This window comes from Moschus berezovskii, chromosome 14, assembly GCF_049115385.1.
Source record: "Moschus berezovskii isolate FMDL1 chromosome 14, NW_MosBer_1.0, whole genome shotgun sequence".
Lineage (NCBI taxonomy): Eukaryota > Metazoa > Chordata > Mammalia > Artiodactyla > Moschidae > Moschus > Moschus berezovskii.
This window is the reverse complement of record NC_142473.1, coordinates 87,501-101,439: the sequence shown is the minus strand read 5'-3', so window position 1 is coordinate 101,439 and position 13,939 is coordinate 87,501.

Sequence of the window (13,939 nt, the reverse complement as noted above, 5' to 3'; positions counted from 1 at the left end):
TCCTCTGGGCCCCCAAGGAACGTGTGGAAATCACTATCGCCGCGAGGAGATAAGCCATCCTCCCTGACCCGGAGAAGGCAACGGCAACCCCACTCCAGTGTTCGTGCCCGCAGAATCCCATGGACAGAGGAGCCTGGTGGGCTAGAGTCCACGAGGCCTCAAGAGTCAAGACACAACTTAGCGGCTAAACCCCCATCCAGATGGGTTCGCTGAGAACTAGAGCCACCTGGAAGTTAAGTGGGAGGTCCGACTGGACGGGGGTGCAGAGTTCTGTCTCGGGGAGAAAGGAGCCTTGGACTAACTGGGGCAGGGAGCTGCCAGAGACACCGCTCAGGAAGTTGTTCCCAACAGGAGAAGGATCAAGTTCAGATGTAGGCTTAGAAAAAGAGGGAATGCAGAACCTCATGTAGAACTTAATGCTCCTGCGAGGCACGTTTGCTTCTGTACTTTGCTTGCCGCTGCTTGCTGCTTGTAGAACCAAAGTGACTCCATTTGAGATAAGCTTGTTTCAAGTAAAGATTCCTAGAACTGTTTTTGAGTAAGGCTGTGTAAAGATCCCCAGAATTGTCTGTTGAGTAAGGATGAGTGAGGATGCCTAGGAAGACAGCAACCTGAAAAACAAGTGACTCTTAAACACCAGAATGTGGGCGGTTGTGACACAGAGATCAGGCAAATAGGTCAAAGGGCCAGGGTGGGCTTATCTCATTAAACCACCAGGAGGTGACGCAAGCCAGAGATACACAGCTGTGTGTAGAGTGTGGAAAATTACCGTATGTTAAAGATTACTTTTCATTTCATGGCTGCAATCAGCATCTGCAGTGATTCTGGAGCCCCCCAAAATAAAGTCTGACACTGTTTCTACTGTGTTTCCATCTATTTCCCATGAAGTGATGGGACCAGATGCCACGATCTTTGTTTTCTGAATGTTGAGCTTCAAGCCAAGCGCTTCACTCTCCTCTTTCAGTTTCATCAAGAGGCTTTTGAGTTCCTCTTCGCTTTCTGCCATAAGGGTAGTGTCATCTGCGTATCTGAGGTGATTGATATTTCTCCCAGCAATCTCTCGATTCCAGCTTGTGCTTCTTCCAGCCCAGCGTTCCTCACGACGGACTCTGCATATAAGTTAAATAGGCAAGGTGACAATATACAGCCTCGACGTACTCCTTTTCCTATCCGGAACCAGTCTGTCGTTCCATGTCCAGTTCTGACTGTTGCTTCCTGACCCGCATCCAGGTTTCTCAAGAGGCAGGTCAGGTGGTCTGGTATTCCCATCTCTTTCCGAATTTCCCACAGTTTATGGTGATCCACACAGTCAAAAGCTTCGGCATAGTCAATGAAGCAGAAATAGATGGTTTTCTGGAACTCTCTCGCTTTCTCCACGATCCAGCGGATGTTGGCAATGTGATCTCTGGTGCCTCTGCCTTTTCTAAAACCTGCGTGAACATCTGGGAGTTCACGCTTCACATATTGCTGAAGCCCGGCTTGGAGAATTTTGAGCACATCTTGACTAGCGTGTGAGACGAGTGCAACTGTGCGGTCGTCTGAGCATTCTTTGGCATCGCCTCTCTTTGGGATTGGAATGAAGACTGACCTTTTCCAGTCTTGTGGCCACTGCTGAGTTTTCCAAATCTGCTGGCATATGGAGTGCAGCACTTTCACAGCATCATCTTTCAAGATTTGAAATAGCTCCACTGGAATTCCATCCCCTCCACTAGCTTTGTTCGTAGTGATGCTCTCTAAGGCCCACTTGACTTCACATTCCAAGACGTCCGGCTCTAGGTCAGTGATCACGTTATCGTGACTATCTTGGTCGTGAAGATCATTGCTGTACAGTTCTTCTGTGTGTTCTCGATACCTCTTCTTGATATCTTCTGCTTCTGTTAGGTCCCATACCATTTCTGTCCTTTATCGAGCCCATCTTTGCATGAAACGTTCCCTTGGAATCTCTAATTTTCTTGAAGAGAACTCTTGTCTTTCCCGTTCTGTCGTTTCCCTCTATTGCTTTGTATTGATCCCTGAGGAAGGCTTTCTTATCTCTCCTTGCTATTCTTTGGAACTCTGCATTCAGATGCTTATATCTTTCCTTTTCGCTTCTCTTCTTGTCACAGCTATCTGTAAGGGCTCCTCAGACAGCCATTTTGCTTTTTCGCATTTCTTTTCCACGGGGGTGGTCTCGGTCCCTGTCTCCCGCACAATGTCACGCACTTCCGTCCAGAGTTCATCAGGCACTCTTATCTATCAGATCTAGTCCCTTACATCTACGTCTCGCTTCCACTGTATAATCATAAGGGATTTGATGTAGGTCATATCCGAACGGTCGCGTGGTTTTCCCTACTTTCTTCAACTGAAGCCTGAATTTGGCAATAAGGAGTTCACGATCTGAGCCACAGTCAGCTCCCGGTCTCGTTTTTGCTAACTGCATACAGCGTCTCCATCTTTGGCTGCAAAGAATAGAATCGATCTGATTTCGGTGTGGACCATCTGGTGATGTCCACGTGTAGAGTCTTCTCTCGTGTGGTTGGAAGAGGGTGTTTGCTATGACCAGTGCGTTCTCTCGACAAAACTCTATCAGCCTCTGCCCTGCTTCATTCCGTGCTCCAAGGCCACATTTGCCTGTGACTCGAGATGTTTCTTGACTTCCTACTTTTGCATTCCAGTCCCCTATCTATCATGAAAAGGACATCTTTTCTGGGTGTTCGTTCTAAAAGGTCTCGTGGGTCTTCACAGAACCGTTCCACTTCGGCCTCCTCAGCGTTACTGGTTGGGGCATAGGCCTGGATTCCTGTCACATCGAATGGTTTGCCTCGGAAACGAACAGAAATCATTCCGTCGTTTTTAAGATCGCATCCAAGGACTGCATTTCGGACTCTTTTGTTGACCATGACGGCTACTCCATTCCTTCTAAGGGATTCCTGCCCACAGCAGTAGATATAATGGTCACCTGAGTTAAATTCACCCATTCCGGTCCATTTTAATTCACCGATTCCCAGAACGTCTATGTTCACTCTTGCCATCTCCTGTCTGACCACTTCCAATCTGCCTCGATTCATGGACCTAACATTCCAGGTTCCTATGCAATACTGCTCTTTACAGCACCGGACCTCGCTTCTATCAACGTTCACATCCACACCTGGGTATCGGTTTTGCTTTTGCTCCACCCCTTCATGCCTTCTAGACTTATTTCTCCACCGATCTCCAGTAGCATACTGGGCACCTACCGACCTAGGCTATGGTTTTTCCCGTGGTCACGTATGGATGTGAGAGTCGGACTGTGAAGAAAGCTGATCGCCGAAGAACGGATGCTTTTGAACTGTGGTGTCGGAGAAGACTCTCGAGAGTCCCTCGGACCGGTGTTCATCGGAAGGACTGACGCTAAAGCTGAAACTGCAATCCTTTGGCCACCTCACGCGACGAGTTGACTCACTGGAAAAGACTCTGCTGCTGGGAGAGGTCGGGGGCAGGAGGAGAAGGGGACGACGGAGAACGAGATGGCCGGATGGCATCACCGACTCTGTGGACACGAGCTTGAGTGAACTCCGGGAGTCGGTGATGGACAGGGAGGCCTGGCCTGCTGTGATTCATGGGGTCGCAGAGAGTCGGACACGACCGAGCGACCGAACCGAACTGAAAAAGATGACTACGTGTGACTATTTTGAAACTAGTACGGTTTAAAAATGCTATATAAACCCTTGGCTCAGCGTGCTCGGGGTCCTTGTCGAAACCCGCCGCGTCGGGCAGACGCTCGGACCCCAGCTAGCCGGAAATAAACCTCGCCGTGTGTCTTGCATTATCGTGAGTGTCCTCTGTTCCTCGGAGGGAAGGGCGACTCCGGACCCTAACAGGAACTCGACCAAAGGCCGCAGATCAAGCCAGCCCAACAGAAATAGATGTAGAGTGACCGAAAGAGCGGAGAAGGCTCAGCAGAGTCTGGCTGACCTCACCCAAAGCCTAGGTGAGGAATCTGGGACCAGGCAGAGAAGGGCCGTAAAGGCAGTTTGGGGAGGGGTTTCGGAAGTCAACCTGACTTCTCTCCGGAGGAAGTTTCGAGCCGGTTGGGTCAGCAGCCAAGAGAAACGGGATTGAAAATGGCGTCGGGGCCTCCGTGCCGCTTGCTGTCGGCCCAGCAAATATTTCTTCGTTGCCACCGGCCTGAAGAAGCCATCTTGTAAACTCTTTCATTCCTTTGATTGTGCACTTTAAATCTCCCCCCCCTCCCCCCAGCACGGTTTTTTAATAAAGTCTTTTGAAAAACGTGAAAGAAAGAATCCTCCCTGAGAGTTTCTGAAGTCTGAAAGGACCAGGTAGAGAGAAAAAGAGAAACGATTCCATTCTGCTGACAGGTGTGTGGTATGCAGTGACCGAGTGACAGATGTGTCCATCTGTCAAAACCCACACGTGAAACGCTGTGTCCTTCCGGTCCTTTGTTCCCTCTTTGTATCTGGAGCGCAACAGATTCAAACGGTAGGTCCTTTTATGATTGTCTGTATGTCGTTTTTCCTGCCCGCCCCGCCCCCGTCGTCTCTCTGTCTCTCTCGCTTTTCACTCAGGTTAGGGAATTAAAAAAAAAAAAAAAAAAAAGGAGACGTCTGTAGTTCTGCAGGTCAGGAAGCAACAGTTAGAAGTAGGCATGGAGCACAACAGGCTGGTTCCAAACAGGGAAAGGAGTCCATCAGGGCTGTATATTGTCACCCTGCTTATTTAACTTATATGCTGAGTACACATCATGAGAAACGCGGGGCTAGAGGAAGCACAAGCTGGAATCAAGTTTGCCGGGAGAAATATCAATCACCTCAGATACGCACATGACACCACCGTTATGGCAGCAATGAAGTCTAGTGTGGGTTTACAAAGTCGTGTTCGTTTCAGGTTTTCAGATTCTTTTCCCTTAGAGGTTCACGCAAGGTCATAAGTCTGTTTCCCTGGGCTGGCGTAGGAAGACGCTTGCTGATTGTTTTGATGTACAGTTTACGTGTCCATGTTCAACCCGACCTCCTGAGTGGCGCGTCCCGCCCCCAATCCTCTTTTCGACAAGAAGTCAAGCTATATGCCTAGCGTATACCAAGGATGTCCGACCACCGCCCGCCCCAGGTTACAGGCGTGACAGGTCAGACTGTAGATAGAAATCTTCACGTCAAGGGAGGGTACATTCACAACAGGAAGACTCATCTGAAAGGCACCCTCTCCTGTGAAGGTGGACGGAGGGGAGGGAGGGCAGAGGGATCATGGGAGGGGAAGGAGAAAGAGAGGGACAGGGACACACAGGGTGTGTCTGTCTGTGTCGTGTCCGTGGCACGCACAGGTGCCGCGTGGGTGCTGTGTGCGGCCGTGTGTGTGTAGGAGAGAGTTGTCGAATGAATCCCTGGCTGTGTCTCTGTCTCCGCCCGCCCCCGCCCCCCCCCGCTCTGCCCCCCGCCCCCCCGCTCCGCCCCCCCCCCCGCCTCCCGCAACCCCCCCCCTCCCGCAACCCCCCCCCCTCCCGCAACCCCCCGCACCCGCCTCCCGCAACCCCCCGCACCCGGCTCCGCCCCCTCCACCCCGCCCCCACCCGCTCACCCGCGAGCACACACACACATTCCCCACCCGCCCCCACCCGCCTCCCCCGCCCCGCCTCCCCTCCCCTCCCCTCCCCTCCCCCGCCCCCACCCGCTCACCCGCGTGCACACACACACATTCCCACCCGACCCATCCGCCCTCTCCGCCCACGCCCCCGCCCCCACCGGCTCCCCCGCCCCCCCGTCCCCCTCCCCCGCCGCCCCCCCCTCCCCCGCCGCCCCCCCTCCCCGTTCGCGCGCGCGCGCGCGCGCACGCGCGCAGACACACACACACACACACACACACACACACACACACACATTCCCACCCGCCCACCTGTACACACCATACCCCGCACTCACACCACAACGCAGTTTGTGTGTGGCAGGTGTGCAGGGTGGTGTGTGTTGTGTGTGGGGGGGCGGGGGGTGTGAGGGGTGTGAGGGGGAGCGGGCAGAGACAGAGAGACACAGTCCGGCAAAGGACAACGTGTATGCATGGGTGTTCCGCATCATTTGCTTGTGTTTTCTGAGCTCATTCAATCACTTCCGTGATCAAGACCCCTCCCCTGAAATCGTGGGGGGCGGGGGGCGGCGCGCCACCTCGTGTCAAACAGGCGACCTTCGATCCTTGCATCCTGCCCCTGAACCTGACTGGAGCGAGAGGATGTGCGTGATCTATCCTGGTTTTGTTTGGAATCCTTGGCGGGAGAAGGACGATTTTCCCCGCACGCCCAGGGACGAGGCCAAAGAGATGGAAGTAAGCTTTCCCATGGCTAAATTGTTTTAAAGGAGGGAAAGAGGTTGTGTGTCATGACAGCGTGGCACAGCAGCTTCTTAAGTCTACCCAGGCAGGTGAATTGTTTTGCTTTGTTTTGTTTTTTTTCTTCCAGAATTTATATGTAGGAGATGATATTCACTAAATTTGTCTTTTCACCTGATCACCTGAAAAGACAGATTCTATCCACATTTAGATAACAAGGGTTGGAGACCACTATCTACGTTTACACAAGAAGGATTATAATGACAACAAAGCAAATCTGTTACAAGCAAACAATCTGTACTGTATATTGAATTGTTTCTTACAACTAGGTTTGACCATCTGCACAAACTTCATTAACAGAATTATTACCAACAGACTGAGCCAAAAGGTGTGCCACGTAGCCAAGCATCTCACTTGCACCCGAATATGAGTAACATGTAAAGAGGGACTAAGGGGACTTCCCTGGAAATCCAGAGGCAATATTTCATCGTCTAGTGTAGGGTGGGGTTCGATCCCTGGTCAAGGAGATAAGATCCCACTTACTTAGGGGCCAAAACTATAAGACATAAAATAGAAGCAATACTGTAACAAAAGCAAAGTTTTTTTATTTATTTATTTTTTTTTTTTGCTTTACAGATTTATTTTTATTTTATTTTTTTTTTATTACAGTTAAAAGTATTTTTATTAAAAAAGCACAAATGCAAAGAAATGAACAGAGGAAAATTTATGCGTCGAACCTGGACTGGTCACTTATGATAATATACATGCTACAATTCCATTCTCCCCAATCATTCCACCTTCACCCTCTCCCACAGAGTCCCAAAGACTGTTCTAAATGCCTATGTCTCTTTTGCAGTCTCTTATACAGGGTTCAGGTTACCATTTTTCTAAATTCCACATATATGCGTTAATATACAGTATTGATGTTCTTCTTTCTGGCTTACTTCACTCTGTATAATTGGCTCCAGTTTCATCCACCTCATTAAAACTGATTCAAATGCATTCTTTTTGATGGCTGAGAAATACTCCATTGTGTATATGTACCAAAGCTTTCTTATCCATTCATCTGCAGATGGACATCTAGGTTGCTTCCATGTCCTGGCTATTATAAACAGTGCTGCAATGAACATTGGAGTACATGTGTCTCTTTCAATTCTGGTTTCCTCGGTGTGTATGCCCAGGAGTGCGATCGCTGGATCATATGGCAGTTCTATTTCCAGTTTTCTGAGGAATCTCCACACTGTTCTCCATAGTGGCTGTACTAGTTTGCATTCCCACCAACAGTGTAAGAGGGTTCCCTTTTCTCCACACCCTCTCCAGCATTTATTGCATGTAGACTTTTGGATAGCAGCCATTCTGACTGGTGTGAAATGGCATCTCATTGTGGTTTTGATTTGCATTTCTCTGATGATGAGGGATGTTGAGCATTTTTTCACGTGTTTGTTAGCCATCTTTATGTCTTCTTTGGAGAAATGTCTGTTTAGTTCTTTGGCCCATTTTTTGATTGGGTCACTTAGTTTTCTGGAATTAAGCTGCAGGAGCTGCTTGTATAATTTGGAGATTAATCCTTTATCAGTTGCTTCATTTGCTATTATTTTCTCCCATTCTGAAGGCTGTCTTTTCACCTTGCTTAGAGTTTCCTTTGCTGTGCAGAAGCTTTTGATTTTAATTAGGTCCCATTTGTTTATTTTTGCTTTTATTTCCAATATTCTGGGAGGTGGGTCTTGGAGGATCCTGCTGTGAATTATGTCGGAGAGGGTTTTGCCTACGTTCTCCTCCTACCCAGGCAGGTGAATTGTTTTAAAGGAGGGAAAGAGGTTGTGTGTCGTGACACCGTGGCACAGCAGCTTCTTAAGTCTACCCACGCATCTCGTGACACCGTGGCACAGCAGCTTCTTAAGTCTACCCAGGCAGGTGAATTGTTTTAAAGGAGGGAAAGAGGTTGTGTCTCGTGACACCGTGGCACAGCAGCTTCTTAAGTGTACCCACGCAGGTGAATTGTTTTAAAGGAGGGAAAGAGGTTGTGTGTCAAGAGGTTGTGTGACATGACAGCGGCACAGCAGCTTCTTAAGTCTACCCACGCAGGTGAATTGTTTTAAAGGAGGGAAGGAGGTTGTGTCTCGAGACACCGTGGCACAGCAGCTTCTTAAGTCTACCCACGCAGGTGAATTGTTTTTAAGGAGGGAAAGAGGTTGTGTGTCGTGACACCGTGGCACAGCAGCTTCTTAAGTGTACCCACGCATCTCGTGACACCGTGGCACAGCAGCTTCTTAAGTCTACCCAGGCAGGTGAATTGTTTTAATGGAGGGAAAGAGGTTGTGTCTCGTGACACCGTGGCACAGCAGCTTCTTAAGTCTACCCAGGCAGGTGAATTGTTTTAAAGGAGGGAAAGTGGTTGTGTGTCGTGACACCGTGGCACAGCAGCTTCTTAAGTCTACCCACGCATCTCGTGACACCGTGGCACAGCAGCTTCTTAAGTCTACCCAGGCAGGTGAATTGTTTTAATGGAGGGAAAGAGGTTGTGTCTCGAGACACCGTGGCACAGCAGCTTCTTAAGTGTACCCACGCAGGTGAATTGTTTTAAAGGAGGGAAAGAGGTTGTGTGACATGACAGCGGCACAGCAGCTTCTTAAGTCTACCCACGCAGGTGAATTGTTTTAAAGGAGGGAAGGAGGTTGTGTCTCGTGACACCGTGGCACAGCAGCTTCTTAAGTCTACCCAGGCAGGTGAATTGTTTTCAAGGAGGGAAAGAGGTTGTGTCTCGTGACACCGTGGCACAGCAGCTTCTTAAGTCTACCCACGCAGGTGAATTGTTTTAAAGGAGGGAAAGTGGTTGTGTGTCATGACACCGTGGCAGAGCAGCATCTTAAGTCTACCCAGGCAGGTGAATTGTTTTTAAGGAGGGAAAGAGGTTGTGTGTCGTGACACCGTGGCACAGCAGCTTCTTAAGTGTACCCACGCAGGTGAATTGTTTTAAAGGAGGGAAAGTGGTTGTGTGTCATGACACCGTGGCACAGCAGCTTCTTAAGTGTACCCACGCAGGTGAATTGTTTTAAAGGAGGGAAAGTGGTTGTGTGTCATGACACCGTGGCACAGCAGCTTCTTAAGTCTACCCAGGCAGGTGAGTTGTTTTAAAGGAGGGAAAGAGGTTGTGTCTCGAGACACCGTGGCACAGCAGCTTCTTAAGTCTACCCAGGCAGGTGAATTGTTTTAAAGGAGGGAAAGAGGTTGTGTCTCGTGACACCGTGGCACAGCAGCTTCTTAAGTGTACCCACGCAGGTGAATTGTTTTAAAGGAGGGAAAGAGGTTGTGTGTCATGACAGCGGCACAGCAGCTTCTTAAGTCTACCCACGCAGGTGAATTGTTTTAAAGGAGGGAAGGAGGTTGTGTCTCGTGACACCGTGGCACAGCAGCTTCTTAAGTGTACCCACGCAGGTGAATTGTTTTAAAGGAGGGAAAGAGGTTGTGTGTCAAGAGGTTGTGTGTCATGACAGCGGCACAGCAGCTTCTTAAGTCTACCCACGCAGGTGAATTGTTTTAAAGGAGGGAAAGAGGTTGTGTCTCGTGACACCGTGGCACAGCAGCTTCTTAAGTCTACCCAGGCAGGTGAGTTGTTTTAAAGGAGGGAAAGAGGTTGTGTCTCATGACACCGTGGCACAGCAGCTTCTTAAGTCTACCCAGGCAGGTGAATTGTTTTAAAGAAAAAAGGAAGCCAGCTTTCCAAAACGACATTTCCAATCCAAACCAAAAAGCCGAAGTGGCTACCCATCCCCCACCGCCACGCCCTCCCTGTTGACCTCTGGCGCAAGGGGCCCCTCCCACACAGCCTCCTTCCACAGCCCCAGGGCATTCAAGTGTTTGCCGGCCCCCGGCCGTCCTGCTCCATCCGCGGTCCCCCCGCCCCCTCTTCCGCAGGACCCTCTAAGAAAGAGACCGGCCGGCAGGTGGCGCCCGACACCCAGCACGCTGTCCAGAGAGCCGGCCGCAGCGTAGGAGTTTCGGGGGCGACGCGTTCGTTGCCAGATGTGGCTCCTCTCTTAGGGCGCCGTTTCTCCGCTAAGTCACGACGGGGACAGGACAACGTCCCTGGGCGAGGTAAGACGGACGTACAACCGGGAGGGGAAGGGAAGGATGCTTCGCACCCTACCTGGGGGGCAGCGGAATGCACACCCATCCGAGGGGGACCGCAGGCCAACGTCAGGCGGCGCGAGCACCCGCCCCGAAGAAAGAACTCGCCATCATCCCCGTCCCTGTCACCACTCTTTGGGCGTGCCAGGAGAAACCCTTCGGGTGACCCCCGACGACGGCTGTCAGCAAAAGCAACCTTCAACAATGGCACGAATAAACGGGGCCTCAGTGTTGGAAACACACTCGTATCGTGGCGACGCAACGAAAATCAGAAGCACGCACTCGTCTCACACACACACACACACACACACACACAACCGCTAGAAACAAACTCGACGAAAATCAGAAGCAGGCACTCGTCTCACACACACACACACACACACATAACCGCTAGAAAGAAACTCGACGAAAATCAGAAGCACGCACTCGTCTCACACACACACACACACACACACACACACACACACACACATAACCGCTAGAAACAAAATCGACACATCTGAAAAAGAAAAGGCAAACGTCAAAGAGCGGGTGGATCTGGTGGGTCGGCGCCGGCTCGGCGGGGCCTGCTGGTCTACCCACGCAGGTGAATTGTTTTTAAGGAGGGAAAGAGGTTGTGTGTCGTGACACCGTGGCACAGCAGCTTCTTAAGTCTACCCAGGCAGGTGAGTTGTTTTAAAGGAGGGAAAGAGGTTGTGTCTCGAGACACCGTGGCACAGCAGCTTCTTAAGTCTACCCAGGCAGGTGAATTGTTTTAAAGGAGGGAAAGAGGTTGTGTCTCGTGACACCGTGGCACAGCAGCTTCTTAAGTGTACCCACGCAGGTGAATTGTTTTAAAGGAGGGAAAGAGGTTGTGTGTCATGACAGCGGCACAGCAGCTTCTTAAGTCTACCCACGCAGGTGAATTGTTTTAAAGGAGGGAAGGAGGTTGTGTCTCGTGACACCGTGGCACAGCAGCTTCTTAAGTGTACCCACGCAGGTGAATTGTTTTAAAGGAGGGAAAGAGGTTGTGTGTCAAGAGGTTGTGTGTCATGACAGCGGCACAGCAGCTTCTTAAGTCTACCCACGCAGGTGAATTGTTTTAAAGGAGGGAAAGAGGTTGTGTCTCGTGACACCGTGGCACAGCAGCTTCTTAAGTCTACCCAGGCAGGTGAGTTGTTTTAAAGGAGGGAAAGAGGTTGTGTCTCATGACACCGTGGCACAGCAGCTTCTTAAGTCTACCCAGGCAGGTGAATTGTTTTAAAGAAAAAAGGAAGCCAGCTTTCCAAAACGACATTTCCAATCCAAACCAAAAAGCCGAAGTGGCTACCCATCCCCCACCGCCACGCCCTCCCTGTTGACCTCTGGCGCAAGGGGCCCCTCCCACACAGCCTCCTTCCACAGCCCCAGGGCATTCAAGTGTTTGCCGGCCCCCGGCCGTCCTGCTCCATCCGCGGTCCCCCCGCCCCCTCTTCCGCAGGACCCTCTAAGAAAGAGACCGGCCGGCAGGTGGCGCCCGACACCCAGCACGCTGTCCAGAGAGCCGGCCGCAGCGTAGGAGTTTCGGGGGCGACGCGTTCGTTGCCAGATGTGGCTCCTCTCTTAGGGCGCCGTTTCTCCGCTAAGTCACGACGGGGACAGGACAACGTCCCTGGGCGAGGTACGACGGACGTACAACCGGGAGGGGAAGGGAAGGATGCTTCGCACCCTACCTGGGGGGCAGCGGAATGCACACCCATCCGAGGGGGACCGCAGGCCAACGTCAGGCGGCGCGAGCACCCGCCCCGAAGAAAGAACTCGCCATCATCCCCGTCCCTGTCACCACTCTTTGGGCGTGCCAGGAGAAACCCTTCGGGTGACCCCCGACGACGGCTGTCAGCAAAAGCAACCTTCAACAATGGCACGAATAAACGGGGCCTCAGTGTTGGAAACACACTCGTATCGTGGCGACGCAACGAAAATCAGAAGCACGCACTCGTCTCTCACACACACACACACACACACACACACACACACACACACACACATAACCGCTAGAAACAAACTCGACGAAAATCAGAAGCACGCACACGTCTCACACACACACACACACACACATAACCGCTAGAAACAAACTCGACGAAAATCAGAAGCACGCACTCGTCTCACACACACACACACACACACACACATAACCGCTAGAAACAAACTCGACACATCTGAAAAAGAAAAGGCAAACGTCAAAGAGCGGGTGGATCTGGTGGGTCGGTCCGCGGAGGCGAACAGGAACACAGAAGTCAAACCGATACAAGAACCCACTGGGAGGCCAAGTGGGGCGGGGCCGGCTCGGCGGGGCCTGCTGGTCTACCCACGCAGGTGAATTGTTTTTAAGGAGGGAAAGAGGTTGTGTGTCGTGACACCGTGGCACAGCAGCTTCTTAAGTGTACCCACGCAGGTGAATTGTTTTAAAGGAGGGAAAGTGGTTGTGTGTCATGACACCGTGGCACAGCAGCTTCTTAAGTCTACCCACGCAGGTGAATTGTTTTAAAGGAGGGAAAGTGGTTGTGTGTCATGACACCGTGGCAGAGCAGCTTCTTTAGTCTACCCACGCAGGTGAATTGTTTTTAAGGAGGGAAAGAGGTTGTGTGTCGTGACACCGTGGCACAGCAGCTTCTTAAGTCTACCCACGCAGGTGAATTGTTTTAAAGGAGGGAAAGTGGTTGTGTGTCATGACACCGTGGCAGAGCAGCTTCTTTAGTCTACCCACGCAGGTGAATTGTTTTTAAGGAGGGAAAGAGGTTGTGTGTCGTGACACCGTGGCACAGCAGCTTCTTAAGTCTACCCACGCAGGTGAATTGTTTTAAAGGAGGGAAAGTGGTTGTGTGTCATGACACCGTGGCACAGCAGCTTCTTAAGTCTACCCCGGCAGGTGAGTTGTTTTAAAGGAGGGAAAGAGGTTGTGTCTCGAGACACCGTGGCACAGCAGCTTCTTAAGTCTACCCAGGCAGGTGAATTGTTTTAAAGGAGGGAAAGAGGTTGTGTCTCGTGACACCGTGGCACAGCAGCTTCTTAAGTGTACCCACGCAGGTGAATTGTTTTAAAGGAGGGAAAGAGGTTGTGTGTCATGACAGCGGCACAGCAGCTTCTTAAGTCTACCCACGCAGGTGAATTGTTTTAAAGGAGGGAAGGAGGTTGTGTCTCGTGACACCGTGGCACAGCAGCTTCTTAAGTCTACCCACGCCGGTGAATTGTTTTAAAGGAGGGAAAGAGGTTGTGTCTCGTGACACCGTGGCACAGCAGCTTCTTAAATCTACCCAGGCAGGTGAATTGTTTTAAAGAAAAAAGGAAGCCAGCTTTCCAAAACGACATTTCCAATCCAAACCAAAAAGCCGAAGTGGCTACCCATCCCCCACCGCCACGCCCTCCCTGTTGACCTCTGGCGCAAGGGGCCCCTCCCACACAGCCTCCTTCCACAGCCCCAGGGCATTCAAGTGTTTGCCGGCCCCCGGCCGTCCTGCTCCATCCGCGGTCCCCCCGCCCCCTCTTCCGCAGGACCCTCTAA